General features: G+C 37.8%; 1 non-coding gene and 1 pseudogene across 1 annotated transcript; both read right to left on the bottom strand.

Moving 5' to 3' along the window:
- Window positions 1-552: 552 nt before the first annotated feature.
- On the bottom strand, window positions 553-625 carry TRNAK-UUU (transfer RNA lysine (anticodon UUU)). The gene has a single exon. It is a non-coding gene; the product is annotated as a tRNA-Lys (tRNA).
- A 7,712-nt stretch (window positions 626-8,337) lies between these two features.
- LOC112415482 (actin-related protein 10 pseudogene) lies at window positions 8,338-9,585 on the bottom strand (annotated as a pseudogene).
- Between the last annotated feature and the right edge of the window lie 15,610 nt (window positions 9,586-25,195).

Below are 25,195 nucleotides of genomic sequence, written 5' to 3'. Positions count from 1 at the left end.
TCTTTAATCCATTTGAGTTAATTTTTGTGCTTAGTGTAAGACAGTAGTCTATTTCATCCTTTTGCATGTGGCTATACTATTTACCAACATCACTTATTGAAGAGACTGTCCTTTTCCCATTGTATATTCTTGCCTCCTCTGTTGTAAATAATTGAGCATATGTGTGTGGCTATATTTCTAGGCTCTCTGTTCTGTTCCACTGATCTATGTTTCTTTTTTTAATGCCACTACCATACTGTTTTGATTACTACAACTTTGTAATATAGTTTGAAATCATGGAGCATGATGTCTCCAACTTTTTCTTCTTTTTCAAGATTTCTTCGGCTATTCAGGATTTTTGTGATTTCACACAAATGTTAGAATTGTTTGTTCTATTTCTGTGAAAAATGCCATTGGAAGTATGGACATTTTAACAATATCAATTTTTCTAATCCATGAGCATGGAATGTTTTTCAGTTTATTTGTGTCTTCTTCAATTGTTTTTCCAACTTTTTCCCTGTGATAATTATTTTGTGTGTGTGTGGCTACACTGTGTGGCTTGTGTGATCTTAGTTCCCTGACCAGGGATTGAACTGGGGGCCACGGCAGCAAAAGTGCCAAGTCCTAACCACTGGACCACCAGGGAACACCCCTGTGATAATTTTTAAACTGAAGTATGGTTGACTTACAATATTATATTAGTTTCAAGTGTTAAAACATAATAATTTAATATTTTTACAGATTATATTCCATATAAAATTATAAAATATTGACTATATTCCCTGTGCTGAACATTACATCATTGTAACTTATTTATTTTATACCTAGTATTTTATACCTCTTAATCTCTTTCATCTATTTTGCCTCTCACCCCAGCCTTCTCTTCCCTGCTAGCCATACTCAGCCATAAAAAAGAATGAAATTTTGGCTGAGTAATATTCTACTCTCTATACATGCCACATCTTCTTTATCTATTCATCTGTTGATGAACACTTAGGTTGCTTCCATATCTTGGCCACTGTAAATAATGTTCCTATGAACACTAGGGTGCATATATCTTTTCAAAATAGTGTTTCCATTTTCTACAGATAAATATACAGGAGTGGAATTGCTGGATAGTATGGTAGGTCTATTTTTAACTTTTGGGGGAACATCCATACTGTTTTCCACAGTGGCTGCACCAATATACATTCCCACCAAGAGTGTACTGGGATTCCCTTTTCTCTACATCCTCTCTAACACTTGTTATTTCTTATCTCTTTGACAGTAGTCATTCTGACAGGTGTGAGTTGATATCTCATTGTGTTTTTGATTTGTATTTCCCTCATCATTAGTGATATTGAGCATCTTTTCATGTGTTTGCTGGCCATCTGGATGTCTTCTTTGGAAAGATGCCTATTCAGGTCCTCTATCCATTTTTAAATTGGGTTGTTTGTGTGTTTTTTTTTTTAATGTTTAGTTGTATGAATTCTTTGTATGTTTTGCATATTAATTCCTTATCAGATATATCATTTGCAAATATCTTCTCCCATTCAGTAAGCTGCCTTTTCATTTTAGTAATGGTTTCCTTCACTGTGCAACAGCTTTTTAGTTTGTGTCCCCATTTATTTATTTTTACTTTTGTTGCCCTTGCAAGAAAAGTCATATCCAAAAAAATATTGCTAAGATTGATTTCAAAGAGCATACAGCCTATGTTTTCTCCTAGGGGTTTTGTGGTTTCAGGTCTTGTATTTAATCTTTATCCCATTTTGAGTTTATTTTTGTATATAGTGTGAGAAAATGGTCTAATTTTATTCTTTTACATGTAGCTGTCCAATTTTTCCAATGCCACTTATTGAAGAGACTGTCTTTTCCCCATTCTTTATTCTTCCTACTTTTGCCATAGATGAATTGACCATATGTGCATGGGTTTATTTCTGAGCTCTCTATTCTGCTCTATTGTGTCTGTTTTTGTGCCAGTAACATACTCTTTGATTACTGTAGCTTTGTAGTATACTTAAAATCAGGGAGCATGATACCTCCAGCTTTGTTCTTCTTTCTCAAGATTGCTTTGGCTATTTGGGGACGTTTGTGATTCCATACACATTTTAGACTTATTACTTCTAGTTCTGTGAAAAATGCCAATGGAATTTTCAAAGAGATTGCACTGAATCTGTAGATTAGTTTGGGTAGTACTGACATTTTAACAATATTAATTCATAAATCCATGAGCCCAGAATATCTTCAATTTTTTGTTTTGTCTTCAATTTCTTTCATCATGTCCTATAGTCTTCAGAGTACAGGTCTTTCACTTCCCTGGCTAAATTTATTCCTAGAAATTTTATTATTTTTGGTGTAATGGTAAATGGGCTTGTTTTCTTAATTTCACTTTCTGATAGTACATTATTGGTGTATAGAAATGCAATAGATTTTTGTATATTAATTTTGTATCCTGAAACTTTACTGAATTCATTTATTAGTTCTAGTAGTTTTTGGTACAGTCTTTAGGGTTTCCTATATATATAGTATCATGTTATCTTCAAATAGTGACAGTTTTACTTCTTTCTTTCTAATTTGGATGTCTTTTATTTCCTTTTCTTGTCTGATTGCTGTGGCTAGGACTTCCAATACTATCTTGAATAAAAGTAGTGAGATGGGCATCCTTGCCTTGTTCCTGATCTTAGAGGAAAATCTTTCAGCTTTTCATTATTAAGTATGCTGATATATGGATAAAAAAAAAGACTCATCTATATGCTGCCTACCTCAAAACTCAACCCAGAGCTAAAGACACACACAGACAGAAGGAATGGAAAAAGATATTCCATGTAAATGAAAAGCGAAAAAAGCTGGGGATAGCAGTACTCATATCAGACAAAATAGAATTTAAAACAAAGGCTACAACAAAAGACAAAGAAGGACTTTATATAATGATAAAGGGATCAATCCAAGCGGAGGATATAACATTCAAGAAACATATGCACGTAATATGGGAGCACCTAAATATATAAAGCAAATATTAACAGACATAATGGGAGAAATTGACAGTAATACAATAATAATACACCACTTAAATCAATGGATAGATCAAGACAGAAAATTGATAAGGAAATAGTGGACACATTGAACCAGATGGACTTAGGATAGCTATAGAACATTCCATCCAAAATTAGCAGATTACACATTATTTTCACGTGCACATGGAACCTTATCCAGGATAGATCACATGCTAGGCCACAAAACAAGTCTTAACAAATTTAAGAAGACTGAATTATATCAAGCATCTTTTCCGACCACAATAGTGTGAAACTAGAAATCAATTACAGGAAGAAAAATGGAAAAACACAAACCCGTGGAGACCAAACAACATGCTACTTAAAAACCAATGGATCAATGAAGAAATAAAAGAGGAAATGAGAAAATACTTTGAGACAAATGAAAATAGAAACATAACTTTCCAAAATCTCTCAGACACAGCAAAAGCAGTTCCAACAGGGAAATTTACAGTGGTACAGACCTACCTCAAGAAACAAGAAAAATCTCAAATAGACAACCTAACTTACATTTAAGGGAATCAGAAAAAGAGCAAAGCCTAAAGTCAGCAGAAGGAAGGAAATAATAAATATCAGAGTGGAAATAAAATGGAGATTAAAATAAAACAATAGAAAAGATCAATGAAAATCCTAAGAGCTGGTTTTTTGAAATGATAAAACTTTAGCCAGACTCATCAAGAAAAATAGAAGGCCCAAGTAAACACAATTAAAAATGAAAGAGCCATTACAATCAATATCACAGAAATACAAACAACCATAAGAGATTATTATGAACAGCTATATGGCAACAATTGGACAACTTAGAAGAAATGGATAAATTCCTAGAAACACACAGTCTTCCAAGACTGAATCAGGAATAAATAGAAAATCTGAATAGACTGTGCTTCTCATTTCTCCTTCAAACTGAATGATAGCCTTGCTGGGTAGAGTATCCTTGGTTGTAAGGTTTTTCCTTTTAGCAGTTTAAATTTATCTTGCCACTCCCTTCTGACCTGAAAAATTTCTACAGAAAAAAATCACTTGATAGCCTTATGGGTGTTCTCTTATATGTGACTCTTTGTTTTTCTCTTGCTGCCTTTAGAATTCTCACTTTATTTTTAACTTTTGCCACTTTAATTATGATATGTCTTGGTATGGGTCTCTTTGGGTTCATCTTGTTTGGGACTCTCTATGATTCCTGTACCTGGATATCTATTTCCGTCTTCAGATTAAGAATGTTTTCAGTCATAATTTCATCAAATACATTTTTCTGGCCCTTTCTCTCTCTCTTGTCCTTCTGGGACCCCTATAATTTGAATGTTAGTATGCTTGATGTTGTCCCAGAGGTCCCTTAAACTATCCTTATTACTTTTTTAGTGTTCTGATTGAGTGATTTCCACTATTCTATCTTACAGGTAGCTTATGCATTCTTCCATGTCACCTAATCTGTGTTAATTCTTTCTAGTGTATTCTTCATTTCAGCTATTATATTCTCAGCTCTGATTGGTTCTTTTTTTTGTTTTGTTTTTTTTGTCTGTTTTTTTTTTGTCTCACTGTTGCGGTCTCTCCCGTTGCGGAGCAGAGGCTCCGGACGCACAGGCTCAGTGACCATGGCTCACGGGCCCAGCCGCTCCGCGGCACGTGGGATCCTCCCGGACCGGGGCACGAACCCGTGTCCCCTGCATTGGCAGGCGGACTCTCAACCACAGCGCCACCAGGGAAGCCCCGGTTCTTTTTTTATATTTTCTAGTTCTTTGCTGAAGTTCTCACTGTGTCCCTCTATTCTCTCAGGGTGTGCTGGTGGATGCCACCTTGTTGGAGGATAGGGCTGGAGTCAGAGAGGCTAGAACTGGAGCCTGGTACAAGCCAGGGCTTCTCCCAGGCAAGATGATAGTTGCTACCCTGTTGGGGGCATGGATGGGGCCTGAGGGGCTATATCAGGAGCCCTCGGAGAGTTAGCTTTCTTTCCAGGGTGGTGGTGATCTCTATGTTGGTTGGGGGCGGGGCCAGGGCCCATGGGGCTGGAGCCACAGTTCTGAGCTAGTTTTGCTTCTCCCTAGTGTATGCCATGGTGTTCTCCACCTGGCTGGGAGTAGAGTGGAGCAAAAGTGCAAGAGCAGGAGCCCAGTGCAGGCTGAGGAGGTGAGGGAGGGATGTTGGGGTGGTCTGGGAAGCTGGCCAGGGCACTAAGCAGTTTTCAATCTGCTGCCTCTGCACTGGGACTGGGAGCAAGCAATTCTGTGTGTGTGCTTTTGAAGACCAGAGTCTCAATTTCCCATAGCCCTCTGGTAAGCTCTACTGGTTTTCGAATCAGCAAAGGGGGCTAATCTTCCCAGTGCTGGATTCCATGACCGAGGTACCCAATATGGGGCTTGAGCCCCTCACCCCTAGGGAGGATCCCAGAGACTGTGGTATCCCCCTCCTTTTCTGGGTCACCCACCAGGGTTGTGTGTCTTGACTAGATCACTCCTCCTCTCTTACCAGACTCCATGTGGTTCTTTCTTTATAATCTTGGTTGTAGAGCTGTTCTGCTAGTCTTCCTGTCATTCTCAGAGAGAACTGCTCTCTATATAGCTTGATGTGTTTGTGGGGGAAGGTGAACTCAGGGTCTTCCTACTCCACCATCTTGATTCCACCTTCCTCCCAACAAAACCTCCACAATTTTCTGTTTGTTTCATCTCAGTTTCACTTCACTTGAAGCTGTACCTCTTCTTCAATTTCATCAGTGTCTTATAGTTTTCAGTGTACAAGTCTTTCATATCATTGGTTAAATTTATTTCTAGGCATTTTATTCTTTCTGATGAAATTGTAAATGGGATGATTTTCTTAATTTTTGTTTTGGATAGTTCATTGTTAGCGTACAGAAATGCAACAAATTTTTGTATATTGATTTTGTATCCTGCAACATTACTGAATTTGTTTATTAGTTCTAACAGTTTTTTGGTGGAGTCTTTAGAGTATTCTATATAAAGTATCTTGTCATTTGCAAATAGTGACAGTTTTACTTCTTTCTTTCCAATTTCACTACATTTCCTTTTCCTAATTGCTGTGCCAATACAATGTTTAACAGAAGTGACAATACTGGGCATCCTGTTTTGTGCCTAATCTCAGAGCAAGAGGCTTCAGCTTTTCACATGATGTTACCTGTGGGTTTCTCATATATGGCCTTTATTACCTGAAGGATGTTCCCTGTGTATATACTTTGTTGAGAGTTTTTATCATAGACAGATGCTGAATTTTGTCAAATGCTTTTCTGCATCTATTAAGATAATCAAATGATTTTTATCCTTTATTTTGTTAATGTGGTTTATCATGTTGATTGATTTGTGGATACTGAACCATACTTGCATCCCTGGAATAAATCCCACTTGATCACGATAATGTATTATTGAATTTGGTAAGTCTTTTGATTTCATAGTGCCCACTAACTCCTTTTTTTCATAGGAGAAATTGACAGCAATACAATATTGTTGGGGACTTGTACACCCCACTTACATCTTATTTTTCTTTATTTTATTGCAAGCAAGGATGACCATATTACCATATTTTTATATATTTATTGGGCATTAAGATTTCTTCTGTAAATTGCCTATTTGTTTCCTTTGTCCATTTTTTGATGAGATATGGAGCTTTTCCTTATGGTTTTCAAATCAGTTTGTGTACTAGGGATTTTAGCCTTTAATCCATCACATAAGATAAAGTATTTCCTTTATTTTTTTTTGTGGTAAATATACATAAAATTTGCCATGTTCACCATGTTTAAGTGTTTAATTGACATTAATTATATTCAGAACGTTGTGCAACCATCACTACTACCTAGTTCCAAAAGTTTTTCATCATCCTAAACATAAACTTTGTACCCATTAAGAAATAAGTCCCCCTTCTTTCCTCCCCTAGTCCCTGGTAACCTCTAATCTACTTTCTGTCTCTATGAATTTACCTATTCCAGACACTTCTATATATGCAAGGAATCAAACAATATTTGCCTTTTGGTGTCTGGCTTATTTTCACTAAGCATGTTTCTAAGATACATTCATGTTCTAGCATGTATCAGAACATCATTCCTTTTTTTTTTTTTTCCTATTTATGTACCACATCTTCTTTATCCATTCCTCTGTCGATAGGCATTTAGGTTGCTTCCATGTCCTGGCTATTGTAAATAGTGCTGCAATGAACATTGGGGTGCATGCATCATTTTGAATTATGGTTTTCTCTGGATATATGCCCAGGAGTGGGATTGCTGTGTCGTATGGTATCTCTATTTTTAGTTGTTTAAGGAACCTCCATACTGTTCTCTATAGAGGCTGTACCAATTTACATTCCCACCAACAGTGTAGGAGGGCTCACTTTCTCCACACCCTCTCCAGCATTTATTGTTTCTAGATTTTTTCATGATGGCCATTCTGACTGGTGTGAGATGATATCTCATTGTAGTTTTGATTTGCATTTCTCTAATGATTAATAATGTTGAGCATTTTTTCATGTGTTTATTGGCAGTCTGTATAACTTCTCTGGAGAAATGTCTACTTAGGATTTCTGCCCATTTGTGTTTACTCCAGCTTTCTTTTGGTTTCCATTTGCATGGAATATCTTTTTCCATCCCCTCACTTTCAGTCTGTATGTGCCTCTAGGTCTGAAGTGGGTCTCTTGTAGACAGCATATATATGGGTCTTGTTTTTATATCCATTCAGCCAGTCTGTGTCTTTGGGTGGGAGCATTTAATCCATTTACATTTAAGGTAATTATTGATATGTATGTTCCTATTACCATTTTCTTAATTGTTTTGGGTTTGTTATTATAGGCCTTTTAAAGTTAAAAAGTGAACATTTCCCCATTTTCCTTACCAAATGCTTAACTATGCTACCCAACATTCTCAGCCCAAAAGTAGCATTATTATAACATGGACACAAACATCAAAACAAAAGGATTTTAAGACACAGACCCATGTTAATATTTGAAATAACTGGAAATGGTTACATTATTCTTTAAATAAAATAATTGTTGAACACAATGAAATTAATGAAGTCTCCAGTGCCCAGCACAGATTATGTGAATTGTGGAGGGACGATGTTTTTATTCTTTTTGAAAAATGAACTATGTTACAAACTTCCAAAATTAACTGCTTTACTATATTTTATTGATATAAATACAACCAATTTCAATAAGCATCAGCTACCATTCTACCATTACACCAAAGGCAAAATGGTTAAATACTAATGTGAAGTATAATTACAGAAATGCTTTCACTTCTACTAAAGTTGTCTCTAACACCATTGTATATACTTTGTACAGTTTGCTTGTAATTCATGAGATGTTTGAAATGAAGCAAAGTTGAATTTTAATCAAACTTTCATTTCTCAGTGGAAACTACTCTCTTCATCAGAGGTGGTTGAGTCTTCCCGACATCAAACATCATTTCCAAAGGTGGGTTACTAAGAGAACACCGATCAGGTATATGGCCTGTCTGGTTATAATACTCCTTTGAGAGTGAACAGCTCCCAAGTATGTCTTGCAGTGCTCCAAAAATACCTCCTCCCAACCAGGCTACACAATTAGCCTTTGCAGGTGGAGTATGAATTCAGAATGTCTTGGTGCTAAGTGTTTTTTATATTTTGGTTTTTCTACCAAATACCTTATTTCTGCAAGTAGTCTGTGGAGGAATCCTGGCAACATAGACGTGCCACCTATGACTACCAAATTCTCTGCTAGTTGCTTCCTAGCGTCTACTGGGCACTGCATAAGGGAATCCAATATTAAAGTGGCAACTGATTTCTCTTCATTATCTTGCTCAAAAAGGATTTCCACAACCAAATCTCTGATTGATCCAAGGACATGTAAAATCTTCTCTCCATCTAATGGGTAGTCAATATTTGGGGGTGGTGAGGGACGCTCAGTATTCCCATCAATATTAAATTTTGCTGCTTGGATTTTTAGTCCACGCTTCAGATCACTAACAAAGCAAGTGTGCACTTTAATGTCCTCCAAGATACCTTCTTGAATTGAACCCCTCACAGAGGGAAGGCTCTGTTCTTTAGCAGCACCTGCGTCAACAACAGTTGAGTTTCCAACTCCTTGTGAAGAGCTTTTCCTCCTAGGGGGAGTGCTCCCCAACAATTTAGTACTGGGATTCCTTCATATATAGGTAACACCAAGCTTTCCCTATATCCACAATCCAGGACCATGGCAGAGTTTATCCCAAGTTTAAAAAGAGCCATTAGATGACTTGGATCAAGCAAGACAGATGGAACCTCAAAATACTTGAAAAGAACACGAGTGAGTGTCTCTCTGAAGTGGGAAGGACATAATACCGACTCAATAACCACAACTCTGCGGTCTCTGGGATTCACCTATAGATGCCTGAAATACAGTATGTGGATGAATTCCTTTAGGTAGGAATATAATTCTTCTGTATTGATATTATATTGTACAACTTTGATAGGCTTAGGCATGCCAGCTTTTTTTTTTTATCACACTAGGAATTATGCATCTTGGGCCAGTTTCTCCAGCAAATCTACACTTGGTAAATAAAAGCCTCTCCCAGGTCTATCACGACCGCCGTTTTCTCTCCGCCGGTCCCCAGGCCCTCGTACAGCAGCATGGTAGTAAACAAGCCGGTAAGGAGACAGGCGCTGACAGACCTCGGCTGCCGACAGCCCTCGGCTCTAGGAAGGCCCATCATTCTTTTTTACGGCTAAATAATATTCCATTGTTTGTATATGCCACATTTTGTTTATCCATTCATCTGTTGATGGATACTTGGATTTTTCCCACCTTTTGTCTGTTGTGAATAATGCTGTTATGAACTTTTGCATACAAGTATTTGTTTGAATCGCTGTTTTCAGTTCTTTTGGATATATATATCCAGGAGGGGAATTGCTGGGTCATATAGCAATTCTATGTTTAACATTTTGAGAAACCACCAAACTGCTGTTACTCTGTATGCCTTATATGCCTTATAAATGCCACTAGCATCTGAAAGCAGAAGCTCTATGTTTTCTTTGTGTGACTAGCAGGTTCATATCGTCCATCTTCCTTTTTAACAGAGGAAATCAGAACAGTCTCCTCAGTCTCTTTATTGAAATGTTCGATGAGTAGATCACAATTCTGTTACTACAGCGTTGTCTTGCTGTACTGTAGGCCTAAATACAGGTTCTATCATGAATGAACCTTTGAACTTAAACAAATCTTAGAGGCTACTGACCATTTATTTATTTGACTAAATTATTTTGTCTGATGACAAAGAGATGCTGCATTTTGTTTCTGGTATTGTAAGAAAGGTTTCATTTTGGTGAAGCATAAACATTTGAATACTAGCCTTGGTACTCAGTCGTCATGGAATATGTCTCAATGTGCCAACACAGACCAGTATGAAGTTGGTTCTTAAAGGGATTTCTTTATTTGCACCTGAGGATATTTTAAAATTTTTTCTCTTCTTGACTGGCCAGAAATTTTGACATAAAAAAATCCATTTTTAAATCAACCAACCTTTGAGAGTGAATTGTTCATGTGGACTTGAAGCATTAAGAAAGTTTAAGTTGAAGAGAAATCTAGATCTACAATCTTACTGAAGTAAAACTGTTTCTTCATCTTACTAAAATCTAAGATGATTTCTAGAAAAAGTTGTACAGCTCTCAACAGTAACCTGATTTACTCTGGTCAACATATCAAATGCTGGGGCTACTGGGACTAAAGACCAAGTGAGAAATTGATGTCCTACTAAAAGACTGAACATTAAGTTCCCCTTGGGACATTGAGAATAATTCTGGTTCAATTCTATTAATGTAAAGCCCAGGAAACCCAACAGAACAGAAGAAGAAACAGAGGAAGAAAGTAGATGTAGTCCAATTCAGAATGATACAATATCTTTTTTTTACTTGTGTAATAAAGAGAACACCCAATATGGCTTCAGAAGACCTGTCTGAGCTTGAATTCAATCTCCATCACATACTACTTGTGAGACTTTAGGCAAGTAACTTTACTTTTCTGAGCCTCGGTTTCCTCTTTTGTAAAATAAGGATTAAGAAAATCTCTAACAGAATTATTGAGAAGATCAAAGTGCTTTTCATATTGGAAAGCTCTATACCAATGGTTCTCAAGTGAAGATAATTTTGCCCCCACAAGACAATTGGCAACATCTGGAGACATTTTTAATTGTTACAATTGGGAGAGGGTGAACTACTGACATCTATTGGGTAGAGAACGGGGATGCTGCTGAACATTCCATAATGCACAGATCCGCCCATCACAACAAAGAATGACCCATTCTAAAAAGTCAATAGTTCTGAGGCTGAGAAACCTTGCTGTATATTATTACTTACTTTTATGCAGTGAGCTGCCAGTGTTTTGACTTCATTGCTGTATTTTTGTCAGCAGTTCAGGGTTTACTAAGAGGTTTCTTCTTCAATCAAACCCCAAGTAATGTAATCACAATAACTGCCACTTTAAGTACATGGTCTTATCTAGTTTATCACTATTCTCTAACCAACATGCACCAATCACATGTCTATAGAGAAAGACTAATAACCTATGACTTGGAAATGCTAAACCCTAGACACCTGACTTCTGTAACTGTATCATTTAAGAGCTTTACATAGATGATGAACTCTACACGAAATGACGAAGAGTTGTAGGTACCAACAGGGGGACAGTAGCCTGGTATTCAAGCAATAACTGGCAAAATAACTCTGTTGGATTAGGTTGAATACCCGTGCAGCTGCTCTGTGAGCAGTCATTAACAAGGTCAGAGAATACCTTAGGAACCCACAGAAGCAAAACAGCTATTTGACTAAGTTCTTTGACTTACTAGTATAGTTGTCTCAGTTTCTCCCTCTGAAAAATGAGACTTGGAAAGGGGAGTCACAATCATGAATGAGGATGGAAACTCTCTGATACCAGCTCTCATCAATGCTGTGGCTACTGAGGGGACAGGACAGTATGTCATCCTTTCCTATCCAGGTGAAGAACCATGAAAAAATAAAAGTACATGCTTTTTTCATATGCTCTGGATGTATGGTGTCTTGCACAGGATTATACATGAAACAGAAAATATACCGTCTCCAGATTACCACTGAAAAGTCCAGTTAGTTTAGTCAGTTAATTCAATGGTTTGAAAAAAAAAAACAACAAACCTATCCACAGTAGCTGTTTGACCCAGACTGTGTCTGAACATATAAACTGATCTGACTGGCTAAGTCAGTCAATGGTTAATGAAGCTGGTGAATAGAGATCATTTGAAGCATCATTTGATGATGCTCTTTTAGTCTCACAGAGATGTAACTTTAACCTGACTCTAAGTGAATCACAAAATTTGTATCTCTCAAAAATTATACAGGCAATTATGAATACCCCAATTAATAAAAAGAGAAATGCCTTTATCTGCTCAGTGGACAGGGATATGAAAAAAGGAAAAGTGCACATGCTATTCAATAGACATATGATTAGATGATTCAGTCAGAAGTCCTATTCAAAGAGAAAGCTATTTATCCCAACGAAATCACCCTTTGTGTTTGGTTGATGCAGAAGGTGCCTTAATTTCTCTGACATATAGAGGAGGTAGGTCTTGATGTCCAAATATGCTAACAGAATGCAGGCATTTTTATACATGGTTGTCAGGTAAGGACTCGGAGCACATTTTTAAAGACTCTTGGTAGGCCACTGAACTTGGATCATTCTTAGCTAAGGTATCGAAAACACTTCAAATACTTTAAAATAAAACTAATCCATGCACTGGTGTGTTGAAAACTTTTCCTATCCCCAGGGCACTAAAATAATACCCTTCTGAACAGTAGGTGAAGTATTTTTAGGCAATAGCTCCCTAGTTATAACAAGGCAAGTCAATTTTTAGGAATTGGGGATGCTAATCACAGTGTCTCAAGATGTGCATTGCTGGGGAGTGAAAAATAAGACCACAAACTGACATGACTGCAATGTGCTACGCTCCCTCGAAGGAGATGTAAACAGGAGGGAGACTTGGCTTCCTGATCCCGCCACCGCTGGATCCATCATAAAGGTCAAGATAATAGGCCACATACAGCAAAATCAATACCACTCGCTCTCCCCTAGCCTAGCAGATAAGTGTAGAAACTCAGCTTCCTGCAGGGATAAGTGGTGGCTAGCCCAGGTGGAGGAGGAGAAGGTCTGAAAATATGCATGTTAAGAACACAAGGCACTGTAACGATGCCATCAAATTTAGCATTAAATATATTTTACAATCAATTGAGACACCACAGATTGCCCCCAAACATGCATGAGATACTTCCAGGGTTTTACCAGACTGCATACTCTTTCATGTTTATGCCTCTCTAGTGTTTTTGGACTTTAAAAGCTCTCAACACTACAAATGTACTTGTGTTAACAAATGAAACTGCAATAAATGCAATTTCTGGTTTAATGCCATCATTAAAGTATGACTCTTTGAGATTTCAATTTCCCTGAAATGCCCAAATTAGTCTTACAACCCAAGGCTAAGGTAGGCATTGACTAAAATAAAGGGTGTCAGAAAATTCACATAAAAGTAAAATAACTGAGTTACTAAAAGTTGCCAAATAGATTAAGAGTTTCATATCTAATAGGAACTTATTACAGACATGATCAAAAGCATGTATTTATTTTATTATTTTTTTGAATTTTATTTATTTTTTAAACAGCATGTTCTTATTAGTTAACTATTTTATACGCATTAGTGTATACATGTCAATCCCAATCTCCCAATTCATCACACAACCACCACCACCCCGCCACTTTCTCCCCTTGGTGTCCATACATTTGTTCTCTACATCTGTGTCTCTATTTCTTCCTTGCAAACAGGTTCATCTGTACCATTTTTCTAGATTCCACATATATGCGTTAATATACATTTGTTTTTCTCTTTCTGACTTACTTCACTCTGTATGACAGTCTCTAGATCCATTCACATCTCTACAAATGACTCAGTTTTGTTCCTTTTTATGGGTGAGTAATAGTCCATTGTATATATGTACCACTTCTTCTTTATCCATTCGTCTGTCGATGGGTATTTAGGTTGCTTCCATGACCTGGCTATTGTAAACAGTGCTGCAGTGAACATAGGGTGCATGTGTCTTTTTGAATTATGGTTGTCTCTGGGTATATGCCCAGTAGGAGGATTGCTGGGTCATATTGTAATTCTAATTTTAGTTTTTTAAGGAACATCCATACTGTTCTCCATACTGGCTGTATCAATCTACATTCCCACCAACAGTGCAAGAGGGTTCCCTTTTCTCCACGCCCTCTCCAGCATTTGTTGTTTGTAGATTTTCTGCTGATGCCCATTCTAACCAGTGTGAGGTGATACCTCATTGTAGTTTTGATTTGCATTTCTCTAATAATTAGTGATGGTGAGCAGCTTTTCATGTGCTTCTTGGCCATCTGTATGTCTTCTTTGGAGAAATGTATATTAAGGCCTTCTGCCCAATTTTTGATTGGGTTGTTTGTTTTTTTAATTTTGAGCTGCATGAGCTGTTTATATATTTTGGAGATTAATCCTTTGTCCATTGATTCGTTTGCAAATATTTTCTCCTATTCTAAGGGTTGTCTTTTCATCTTGTTTGTAGTTTCTTTTGCTTTGCAAAAGCTTTTAAGTTTCATTAAGTCCCATTTGTTTATTTTTGTTTCTATTTCCATTACTCTAGGAGGTGGATCAAAAAAGATCCTGCTGTGATTTATGTCCAAGAGTGTTCTTCCTATGTTTTCCTCTAAGAGTTTTATAGTGTTTGCTCTTACATTTAGGTCTCTAATCCATTTTGAGTTTATTTTTGCGTATGGTGTAAGGAAGTGTTCTAATTTCATTCTTTTACATTTAGCTGTCCAGTTTTCCCAGCACCACTTATTGAAGAGGCTGTCTTTTCTCCATTGTACATCCTTGCCTCCTTTGTCATAGATTAGTTGACCATAGGCGCATGGGTTTATCTCTTGGCTTTCTATGTTCCATTGATCTATATTTCTGTTTTTGTGCCAGTACCATACTGTCTTGATTACTGTAGCTTTGTAGTATACTCTGAAGTCAGGGAGTCTGATTCGTCCAGCTCCACTTTTTTCTCTCAAGACTGCTTTGGCTATTTGGGGTTGTTTGTGTCTCTATACAAATTTTAAGATTTTTTGTTCTAGCTCTGTAAAAAATGTCACTGGTAATTTGATAGGGCTTGTGTTGAATCTGTTGATTGCTATGGGTAGTATAGTCATTTTCACAATATTGATTCTTCCAATCCAAGAACATGATATATCTCTCCATCTGTTTGTGTCATCTTTGATTTCTTTCAACAGTGTCTTATAGTTTTCTGAGTACAGATTTTTACCTCTTTAGGTAGGTTTATTCCTAGGTATTTTATTCTTTTTGTTGTAATGGTGAATGCTTGTTCCATGTGCACTTGAGAAGAAAGTGTAATCTGCTGTTTTTGGATGGAATGCCCTATAAATATCAATTAAATCTATCTGGTCTATTGTGTCATTTAAAGCTTGTGTTTCCTTATAATTTTTTCTGTGTGGATGATCTGTCCTTTGGTGTGAGGTGTTAAAATCCCCCACTATTATTGTGTTACTGTCAATTTCCTCTTTTATAGCTCTTAGCAGTTGCCTTATGTATTGAGGTGCTCCTATGTTGGGTGCATATATATTTATAATTGTTATCTCTTCTTCTTGGATTGATCCCTTGATCATTATGTAGTGTCCTTCCTTGTCTCTTGTAACATTCTTTATTTGAAAATCTATTTTATCCGATATGAGTATTGCTACTCCAGCTTTCTTCTGATTTATATTTGCATGGAATATCTTTTTCCATTCTCTAAAATTCAGTCTGTATGTGTCCCTAGGTCTGAAATGGGTCTCCTGTAAGTAGCATGTATATGGGTTTTGTTTTTGTATCCATTCAGCAAGCCTGTGTCTTTTGGTTGGAGCATTTAATCCATTCACATTTAAGGTAATTATCAATATGTATGCTCCTTTTACCATTTTGTTAATTGTTTTGCATTTGTTTTTGTAGGTCCTTTTCTTCTCTTGTGTTTCCCACTTAGAGAAGTTCCTTTAGCATTTGTTGTAGAGCTGGTTTGGTGGTGTTGAATTCTCTTAGCTTTTGCTTGTCTGTAAAGCTTTCGACTGCTCTGTTGAATCTGAATGAGATCCTTGCAGGGTAGAGTAATCTTCGTTGTAGGTTCTTCCCTTTCATCACTTTAAATATATTGTGCGATTCCCTTCTGGCTTGTAGAGTTTCTGCTGAGACATCAGCTGTTTACCTTATGGGAGTTCCCTTGTATGTTATTTGTCATTTTTCCCTTGTTGCTTTTAATAATTTTTCTTTGTCTTTAATTTTTGTCAATTTGATTACTATGTGTCTCGGAGTGTTTCTCCTTGGGTTTATCCTGCCTGGGACTCTCTGCACTTACTGGACTTGGGTGGCTATTTCCTTTCCCACATTCGGGAAATTTTCGACTATAATCTCTTCAAATATTTTCTTGGGTCCTTTCTCTCTCTCTTCTCCTTCTGGGACCCCTATAATGCGAATGTTGATATGTTTAATGTGGTCCCAGAGGTCTCTTTGGCTATTTTCATTTCTTTTCATTCTTTTTTCTTTATTCTGTTCCACGGCAGTGAATTCCACCATTCTGTCTTCCAGGTGTCTCATCCATTCTTTTGCCTCAGTTATTCTGCTATTGATTCCTTCTAGTGTATTTTTCATTTCCGTTATTTTATTGTTCATCTCTGTTTGTTTGTTCTTTAATTCTTCTAGGTCTTTGTTAATCATTTCTTGCATATTCTCAATCTTTGTATCTATTGTTTTTCCGAGGTCCTGGATCATCTTCAGTATTATTACTCTGATTTCTTTTTCTGGAAGGTTGCCTATCTCCACTGCATTTAGTTGTTTTTCTGGGTTTTTATCTTGTTCCTTCATCTGGTACATAGTCCTCTGTCTTTTCATTTTGTCTATCTTTCTGTGAATGTGGTCTTTGATCCACAGGCTGCAGGATTGTAGTTCTTGCTTCTGCTGTCTGCCCTCTGATGAATGAGGCTAAGAGGCTTATGCAACTTCCTGATGGTGGGTACAGCTGGGTGTTGCTCTGGTGGGCAGAGCTCAGTAAAACTTTACTCTGCTTGTCTGCTGATGGGTGAGCTGAGTTTCCTCCCTGTTGGTTGTTTGGCCTGAGGCAACCCAGCACTGGAGCCCACAGGCTCCTTGGTGGGGCTAACAGTGGACTCTGGGAGGGCTCCCACTGAGGAGTACTTCCCAGAACTTCTGCTGCCAGTGTCCTTGTCCCCGCAGTGAGCCACAGCCACCACCTCTGCAGGAGACCCTCCAAAACAAGCAGGTAGGTCTGGCTCAGTCTCCCCTGGGGTCACTGTTCCTTCCCCTGGGTCCCAATGCACAAACTACTTTGCGTGTACCCTCCAAGAGTGGAGTCTCTTTTTCCCCCAGTCCTGTCAAAGTCCTGCAATCAAATCCCACTAGCTTTCAAAGTCTGATTCTCTAGGAATTCCTCCTCCCGTTGTTGGACTCCCAGGTTGGGAAGCCTGACGTGGGGCTCAGAACCTTCAATCCAGTGGTTGGACTTCTGTTGTATAAGTGTTCTCCAGTTTGTGAGTTACCCATCCAGCGGTTGTGGGATTTGATTTTATTGTGAGTGCGCCCCTCCTACTGTCGCATTGTGGCTTCTCCTTTGTCTCTGGATGTTGGGTATCTTTTTTGGTGAGTTCCAGTGTCTTCCTGTCGATGATTGTTCAGAGTTAGTTGTGATTCCGGTGCTCTCACAAGAGGGAGTGAGCACACGTCCTTCTACTCCACCATTCAGACATATGCAAGTCAAGGGAGCTCCTGGGCAAGGGTTCCCACCAGGTCATGTAGACTCCTGGACTCTCTGATGTCCTTTTCTTTCTTTGCACTTAGTCTAGTTTCACTTGCTTGTAGGGAGCCATGTGAAGAGGCCTCACAGCTGCTCCTTCAGACCAGGGTTCCTAGTGGGAAATGGCTATGCAAATGCCTCTGCTGGGGGATGTGTGCAGAAGTGCTGCCCCCGACACCTCAATTCAAGATCCATGTTTTTAATTTAAAATGTGAAGTTCATGATTAAGATGTAAAGTGAAGAAGACCATCAATTTCTGTCACCACACAATGGTTATATGGAGGACCTCATGGGTGTGTGACCAGTTACATAGGACACTGGTTCAGGAAGGCTCCACAGCATAACAGCATAATGTTATGCTGTTCTTGTCTTGAAATTCTTAATAGTATTTTATAAACAAAGATCCCTGCATTTTCATTTTGTACTGGGACCCACATATTTTGTAGTCAGTCCCGACCGTGTGAACAATTTAAGCCCCACAGATATGTTCCTATCTTCGACTTTCTAGTAAGACTCTTCATAAGGAATATCACCCTAAAAGGATAACCTAAATGGAACAGGAGATAGAGCCAAGGAGAAGGGAAAGCATTTTGGGGAAGTTGAAAATGTAAAGACAAAAAGTAATTACGGATTTTAAAGAAATGATTGAATCTTTCCACTCCCAGGAAGTTGAGTTAAAATCATAATGCAGAAAAGCAGCTCTTTGATTGCTAACCAGAAGTCACTATGGGAAAAAGGAAATCCAATGTTTGAACCATAGGACATTGAGAAGCAAATTAATTTGAGTTCTTTTCTAAAGTTCATTTACAAGGACTGACTGGAACTGTTTCAAAAAGAACAGTTAAAGGGCTGCTGACGTATGCTCAGGTTGGTCCTAATTAGCACTTGGAGTAGGTTTGTTATAGAGGAAGTAGAAGCATAAAACTATGCCTAAGTATTAGCAGTGATTAAAAGTATGCCAGTGGGTGGGAGTGGGTAAAATTATTTACTTTATCAAGTGGAAGAGCTAAGCATGGAGGAAAGAGCTTACAAGAGAGAAAAGTGGGCACTTTGGAGGGAAGTGTATGGGGAAAATAACTGAAAACAGTATGAAAAGAGTATTACAGCATACAAAACGCTCAAAAGAGTCAGTGAGGACTTACTACATGGGCACTAATGAGCACTAATAAGCTCTCCAGGATTTGAGGCCTAAGGCTATTAGTGTATTAAAAGTTCCCACACTTGTTCACAATAGGTTATATCCAGTCAATCCTCCCTCTAGGAAGATAAAGTGTACGCAGATGCAGAATAATAACTAATGTATGTAGAGTGTATCATAATTTACATACATGATCTCTTATGTAAAAGATTTTTTATGCTTATAACATCCCCATAATGTGTGTAGTATAATACCACTTGATAGATGAGATGATGAGGCTCAGAAAAGGAAAGTGAATTCCCTAAGAATACAAGTCAGAAGGTAATAGTCATCTTATTCCAAAACCTGTGCTTTTCCCACCATAAATGTAGTGAATGGCATGTAATATGTTCTAATGTTAAAACAAGGTTAACAATAATGACAATAACCACAGGACCTCTTCCGAGGCCCTTCTTTCTTTCCTTCCTTCCTTCTTCTCACCATCCATCCATCCATCCATCCATCTATCCATCCATCCACTTCCGGGTGAACTGTGGTTTTAAAAAGATGGTCACTGCACCTCAAGGTTTTTTCTAGATCTGCCATTATTAAACATTGTCTTTTAGGAATGATCCCTGTAATGTGTCTATTCATCAGATTGGTACTTTCAAAACTTATGCTGTCCACAGGATGGCAACTGGGGGTAACTTAGTATGTGACCGAAATGGCTCTCATGTGACTTTCAGTGAGTATGACAGGTATTGCAGTGAGGCTGGAAGGCAGCCGGCACTAAGTAAAAATTGTGAGGTAAACAAAAGTCAGGTTTTGTAGCTATTTGCTTCTGCACTTGTCCTTTCCTCCTCAGTCTCTATTCCACCTCCCAATCACGCTGATAAAACTTAACTTTTAACTGAGGTGCTAAGAACTTTCAAAGACCTTGCATTTTAACGGGGAATTTTATAAAGAAAAATAAAAGGAGAGCACAAAAGCGGGAAGGAGGGAATGTGAGGAGAGGGGGTGAATACTTGGAACTTCCCTACTGAGCATTTCTACTCTCCATTCCTGGTCTGGGGTTTCTAAGAACCTAGATTATCAGTCTTCGTATCTCTCCACTTCCAGTTTGTTTATAAGAGAATGACTAAGCAAAGGCTTGGCACCTCTACCTCAGAGCGATTGCTAATACTGCTCTAGATTGGAGTACTGAGGTCAGAAATGTGATACTATGAGGTGCTCTGGCCATGTGCATAGGAAACAATAGTCTCCTTTCCTACGCTGCATTTTTGTCAAAAATTAAGATGAGAAATTTAGGCAAGAAGCCAAAGAATACAACTCTTCTCATATCCTATTTTTCTCATCAGCCCACTGCATTCTGCTTTCTGTCCCCACCACACCCCTGAAATTGACTTCACCAAGGTCACCAACAATCTTGTTACTGCTGCCACCATGAAGCACTCTTTTGTTCTTGAAATACTTTTGTCCTTTTACTTTCTCAACACGCTATGTTCTTGATATCCACCTACCTATTTGGCTACCCATCTCCTCTTCATACTTGGCTTCCTCTGTCAGTCCCATTAAGGTTGGCACTCCATAGGGATTTATCCTGGCCTTTGATCTCTTCCTCTTCTATACAGTCTCCTTAGGTGTCCTCAAATGTTACCAGTTTCAGTTACTCCCTACATGCTAATCCCAAGAACCCCATTTCAGTCTGATTTCTTACCTCAGCTTTAAACCTGCAGCTATACCCGCCAACTGAAAATTAGTACTAGTTTACCTTAAAGATATCTCATTTTAACATGCCTAAACCTGAACTGTCCCCAAACCATTCAATCTTCTTTCCCCGTGACCCAATGAATGGAAATACTACCAAGTCAGAAACTTGGGCACAGTTCTTGACTCTGTTGTACCTCCCTTCATCTATTACTGAATCCTGTGAATTCTACCTCCCAAATCTCTCTCCAGTGCATCCACTTCTCTCCATCCCCACTGCTAAAGCACTGATCCAGACCAGCCTTATCTCTTGCCCTACATTACTGTGTGATGGTCTCTAACCAAGCCCCTTTGCCTCTTGTCCTGTTCACCTCCATCTTCACATCACAGCCAGACTGATGGTTCTTAAATGCAAATTTGATTATGTTATTCTCCAGCTCTCCATTGTGCTTGCCGGCCTCTGGATAATCTGACTACTGCTAACCTCCCCAGCCTAATCTGACTCAGCCCTGATCCTGATATTTCAGTCACACTGAATTTTCCTTGCACATTCCTCTCTTTCCCTTTTCCCAAGGCCTTTCCACATTCTATTCCTTTTTTCCTGACATTTTCTTCCCTGAATAATTCTTCATCATTCTTCCTGTCTCCGTTTAGATATCATTTCCTCCCCAAAGTCTTTTCTGATACCCCCACCCCAATGCCTTGCTTCAGGCTTAGCCCCCTCTCCTCTTTGCTCCTGTAACCCTCTATTGCCCTTATTGCCAAGATGTGTCACCTCGAGATGCAGTTGTCTATTTACTAATCTGTAACCTCACCAGATACTGCTATATGAAGACATACGCTTGTCTATTACAGTTCACTGTTATGTTCTCAGTACTTAACAGAGAGCCTGCAACAAAGTAGGTACTTACTAAACAGTCCCTGAAGGAATAAGTGAACTTGGTGGTAAATCTATTTTTTTAAAAAAAAAAAAAAGCTTTATGTTGTAGTCAGATAAGATTTTTTTTAGTGAAACATATATAATAAAAATAAACCAACAAGTAAACCCACTGATTCAGAGAACCTCGGTTCTGAGGAACTCAACCTCAAAGCTGAATATGTATATTTATTGGCCACTACTAAAGAACTGTGTTGATATGTTTTGTGATACCTGCCTGAGAGTTCTAGTCACAGGTCAATAGGCCCATTAAAAACCAGAAAGCGTGGGTAGTGCAGACAAGGACACAGAGAGAACCAAGCAGTCTGCATGATCATGAGTGGCCAAAGTTTCTGTTTCTATAGATACCCTTTGGGTCACTTACCCCCTAACTACCAACCTCACTATTGTATCTTCTCTTTTAGAGCAGGTTTGGGATGTCACATGGACTCAGCCTCTTCTTTTGGTCCCATCCTGCTCCCAACACTGGAGTTGGAAGTGCAGCTCAGCTTCATAATGGGTAGGGTGGCAGGATCTTGGGTATGTCCATCTTGAGATTGCTGAGAACTTTGCTAACTTGGGAGGCATTAGCCATATGAAGCCACTGAGAACTTGAAATGTGGCTAGTGAGACAGAGGAACTGAGTTTTAAATTAAATTTAAATTTAAAAACTAAATTTAATAGAAAGCTTTTAAATATGTTTGGAACAATGGATATGTGAGTTTGCTTTTTCAATTGTCAGTTTATGTAATCTAAATCAAGTCTTTCTAATCAAAAGTTAGCTCTCATATTGAGATGTGGTACAAGTATATAATATACACCAGATTTTGAAGCTTCAGTAGGAAAAAAAGAACATAAGACATCTCATTATTTTTTATATTGATTACATGTTAATAATAATATTTTAGATATATGTGGTTAAAAGAAGCATTAAAATTAATTGCACCTGTTTCTTTTTAGCTTTTTTAATGCTACTACTGAAAATTTTAAATTATACATGCAGCTCTCATTATATTTCTTCTGAACAGTATTAGTTTAAGGGCCAGGCTGGGCCTAAAGACAGATGTGCAAAGGAGACTGGCAGCCTTTAATCCTTTCTGCTTTATCACTTATGAAAATAACAAGACTAAGACTAATGTCAACCCTACAGTATTAGCTAACACTGTTGAACCCTTACTAAGTGCCAGACTGTTCTAAATTTCATAACAATTCTCCGATGAGACTATTTTTATTCTCATTTAAAAGATGGAGAAACTGAGGCACACAGTTGAAGTAGTTTATCTCACAGTCTGTAATTGGTAAAACCAGGATATGAACACAGATACATCTAATTTCAGAGCTTTCAAATCAGTGAAATGGCAAGATAACACTTCAAATGTGCTACTTAGTACATTTTCTGAACTCTATTTAAGAAGACAGGGTAACAGTCATTATTACATTAAATACTATGTATTGTCATTAAGTCAAATGATTAAGTCAGCTGGGTGCTCTACTTAATACCAAAAAAGAATGAAGCTTACTCTTTTGTAGTTCAAATACACAAATAAATCCACAGCTCTGTTTGCCAGGTATTGTTTAAGTCTGAGAAAATAACTGAAATCATGAAGCTATTTTTAAAAAATAATCAAGATAATTGGTTTGCTGCAAACAAAAATGCCAAGGAATCCTAACTTCCCTGTGCTAGAAGTGGAATTCATTTTCTCTGTAGTCAACTTATTAGCAAAATATTTTACACTAACATGCATTTAGTATGCTTCTATCTGTACTTTTGAATGTACTTTCATTCATTCATTCATTCATTCACTTATTCTTCAGTTATTAACTGAGTGTCAATATTCCAAAAACTGGCTGTTAAATGAACATAAGAATGCACAGTCTAAGAAGAGAATTTGTGCCTGGAGAAAGTAGCACCAGAGATAGTGTAAGTGGGGACCCATAGTTATATACATCCAACCTCCCTGTGAACTACAGTGTTTTTTAAAGTTTATGATTGTATGACCCCAAATATATGTTTTTAGGTATTGGTTGGGGGCATTTAACCATTGGTGTAACAGAAGATTCAAAGCTTGATCTCAGCTGTTATGAAAACGATGAAGCTGATGAGTGAAAACAGATGCCAGGAAGAACCATGCTGAGGATAAAGGAAGGAATTGTGGGAAGCACAACTTTATAATAACTTGAGGCATCCCATCTAATGACATTATAATTTGGCTCTCACTTATTGGGTAACGCAACAGACAGCTTCAACTATCATTTGTCTAGCATCCATTAAGTACTGTCTTCTTTATAATAGTTAGCTTTGTGTGTTGGACAATAAGTGAGGTGGGGGAAACCAACTAAGGTATATGAGAAATAAACCTAATGACAACAAACAATTTGTCAGACATTCTTTTTCTTCAGCTTTAACATTTAGGTGCCATATAGTGAATTAAATGATCTAACCCATCTCATTCATCATCCAAACCACAGAACAAACTGCTATAGTCAGGCTTCTCTAGAAGATTACCTGACAGGTGATATATGAATCCATGGAGGGACTGTATGATGAAGGAACATTAAAGATGACAAGTCTTCTAGGCCAGCTACTTTCATTGCATAACAGGCACACACATATTTCTGGCTAAATAGGGGGGACTAACTTAACTAAGTTTGATTTTACATAGTCTGTGGTCTTAAGGGAAGCGATAAAGGACCACAGCACAAATACATGGAAACTAAGTATTAATGTCAGTTTCTGTGACATTTATTCATTCAACAAACATCGACCAAGCATTTACTTTGGGTCAGCACTATCCAAGAACCAGATTTTTCTTTTGGGAGCTCAGGTGGGTCCTATTCAGGATGACCAAGCTAATAAGCATGAGACCAAGGGCTCAAGCAGAATTCTTCTGACTATAAACTCAGCAGTCTGAACAGTGTCACACGCTGCTTCTCAGCACCTAGTGATAAATGGTTTGGCTCCTGTCCCATTTAACTTCCATAGTCCTTCCAGTCACCCCCACAGCAAGGTCTCTTCCATCACTCTATGACCTGGCTGAACTTATCAACTTTGAATAGAGAATTTGATATACAGTAATCTATATATGAGCTATAAACTTGACCTCTAATTCCCTTTTAATTTGATAAAAGAACATAGAAGGCAGACTAAATGGATAAATTGTTTTAAGCATTTTACAGAAGTGAATATTCCAAACTAATTTTCAAGGCTTGATACTGTAGATTAATTTGATGTTACTATTAGACTCATTGGATTGTTATTCTATTTATATATTTGCTTCCAATTTTTGGGATACACAAAGAGCCTATGTGGTACCAAGGAATAGGTAACTTCTTGGAAAAAAGCAAAGCTCAAGACCTAAAGCAGACAAAATAGACAAAGAAAGGGTGGAGAGAAGTGTTTCCTGAATACCTACTATGTTTTAAATTCTGTCCTTGTCCCTTTTACATATATTATTTTAATTTATTTATAATAAAAATCCTACAGAATATTATCTTCATGTTACTAAAGAAGAAACTGAGATTTAGTAAGTTTATCTAGTATGTCCCAAGTTACCAGCTAGTTCGTGGCAAAGCTGAAGGTAAAGCCAAAATCTGTTTAATACCAAACCTCTTTCCACATGGC

Source organism: Neophocaena asiaeorientalis, unplaced genomic scaffold, assembly GCF_003031525.2.
Source record: "Neophocaena asiaeorientalis asiaeorientalis breed wild unplaced genomic scaffold, Neophocaena_asiaeorientalis_V1.1 scaffold225, whole genome shotgun sequence".
In the NCBI taxonomy this organism is placed as follows: domain Eukaryota; kingdom Metazoa; phylum Chordata; class Mammalia; order Artiodactyla; family Phocoenidae; genus Neophocaena; species Neophocaena asiaeorientalis.
This window is presented reverse-complemented; position numbering and strand designations above follow the sequence as displayed.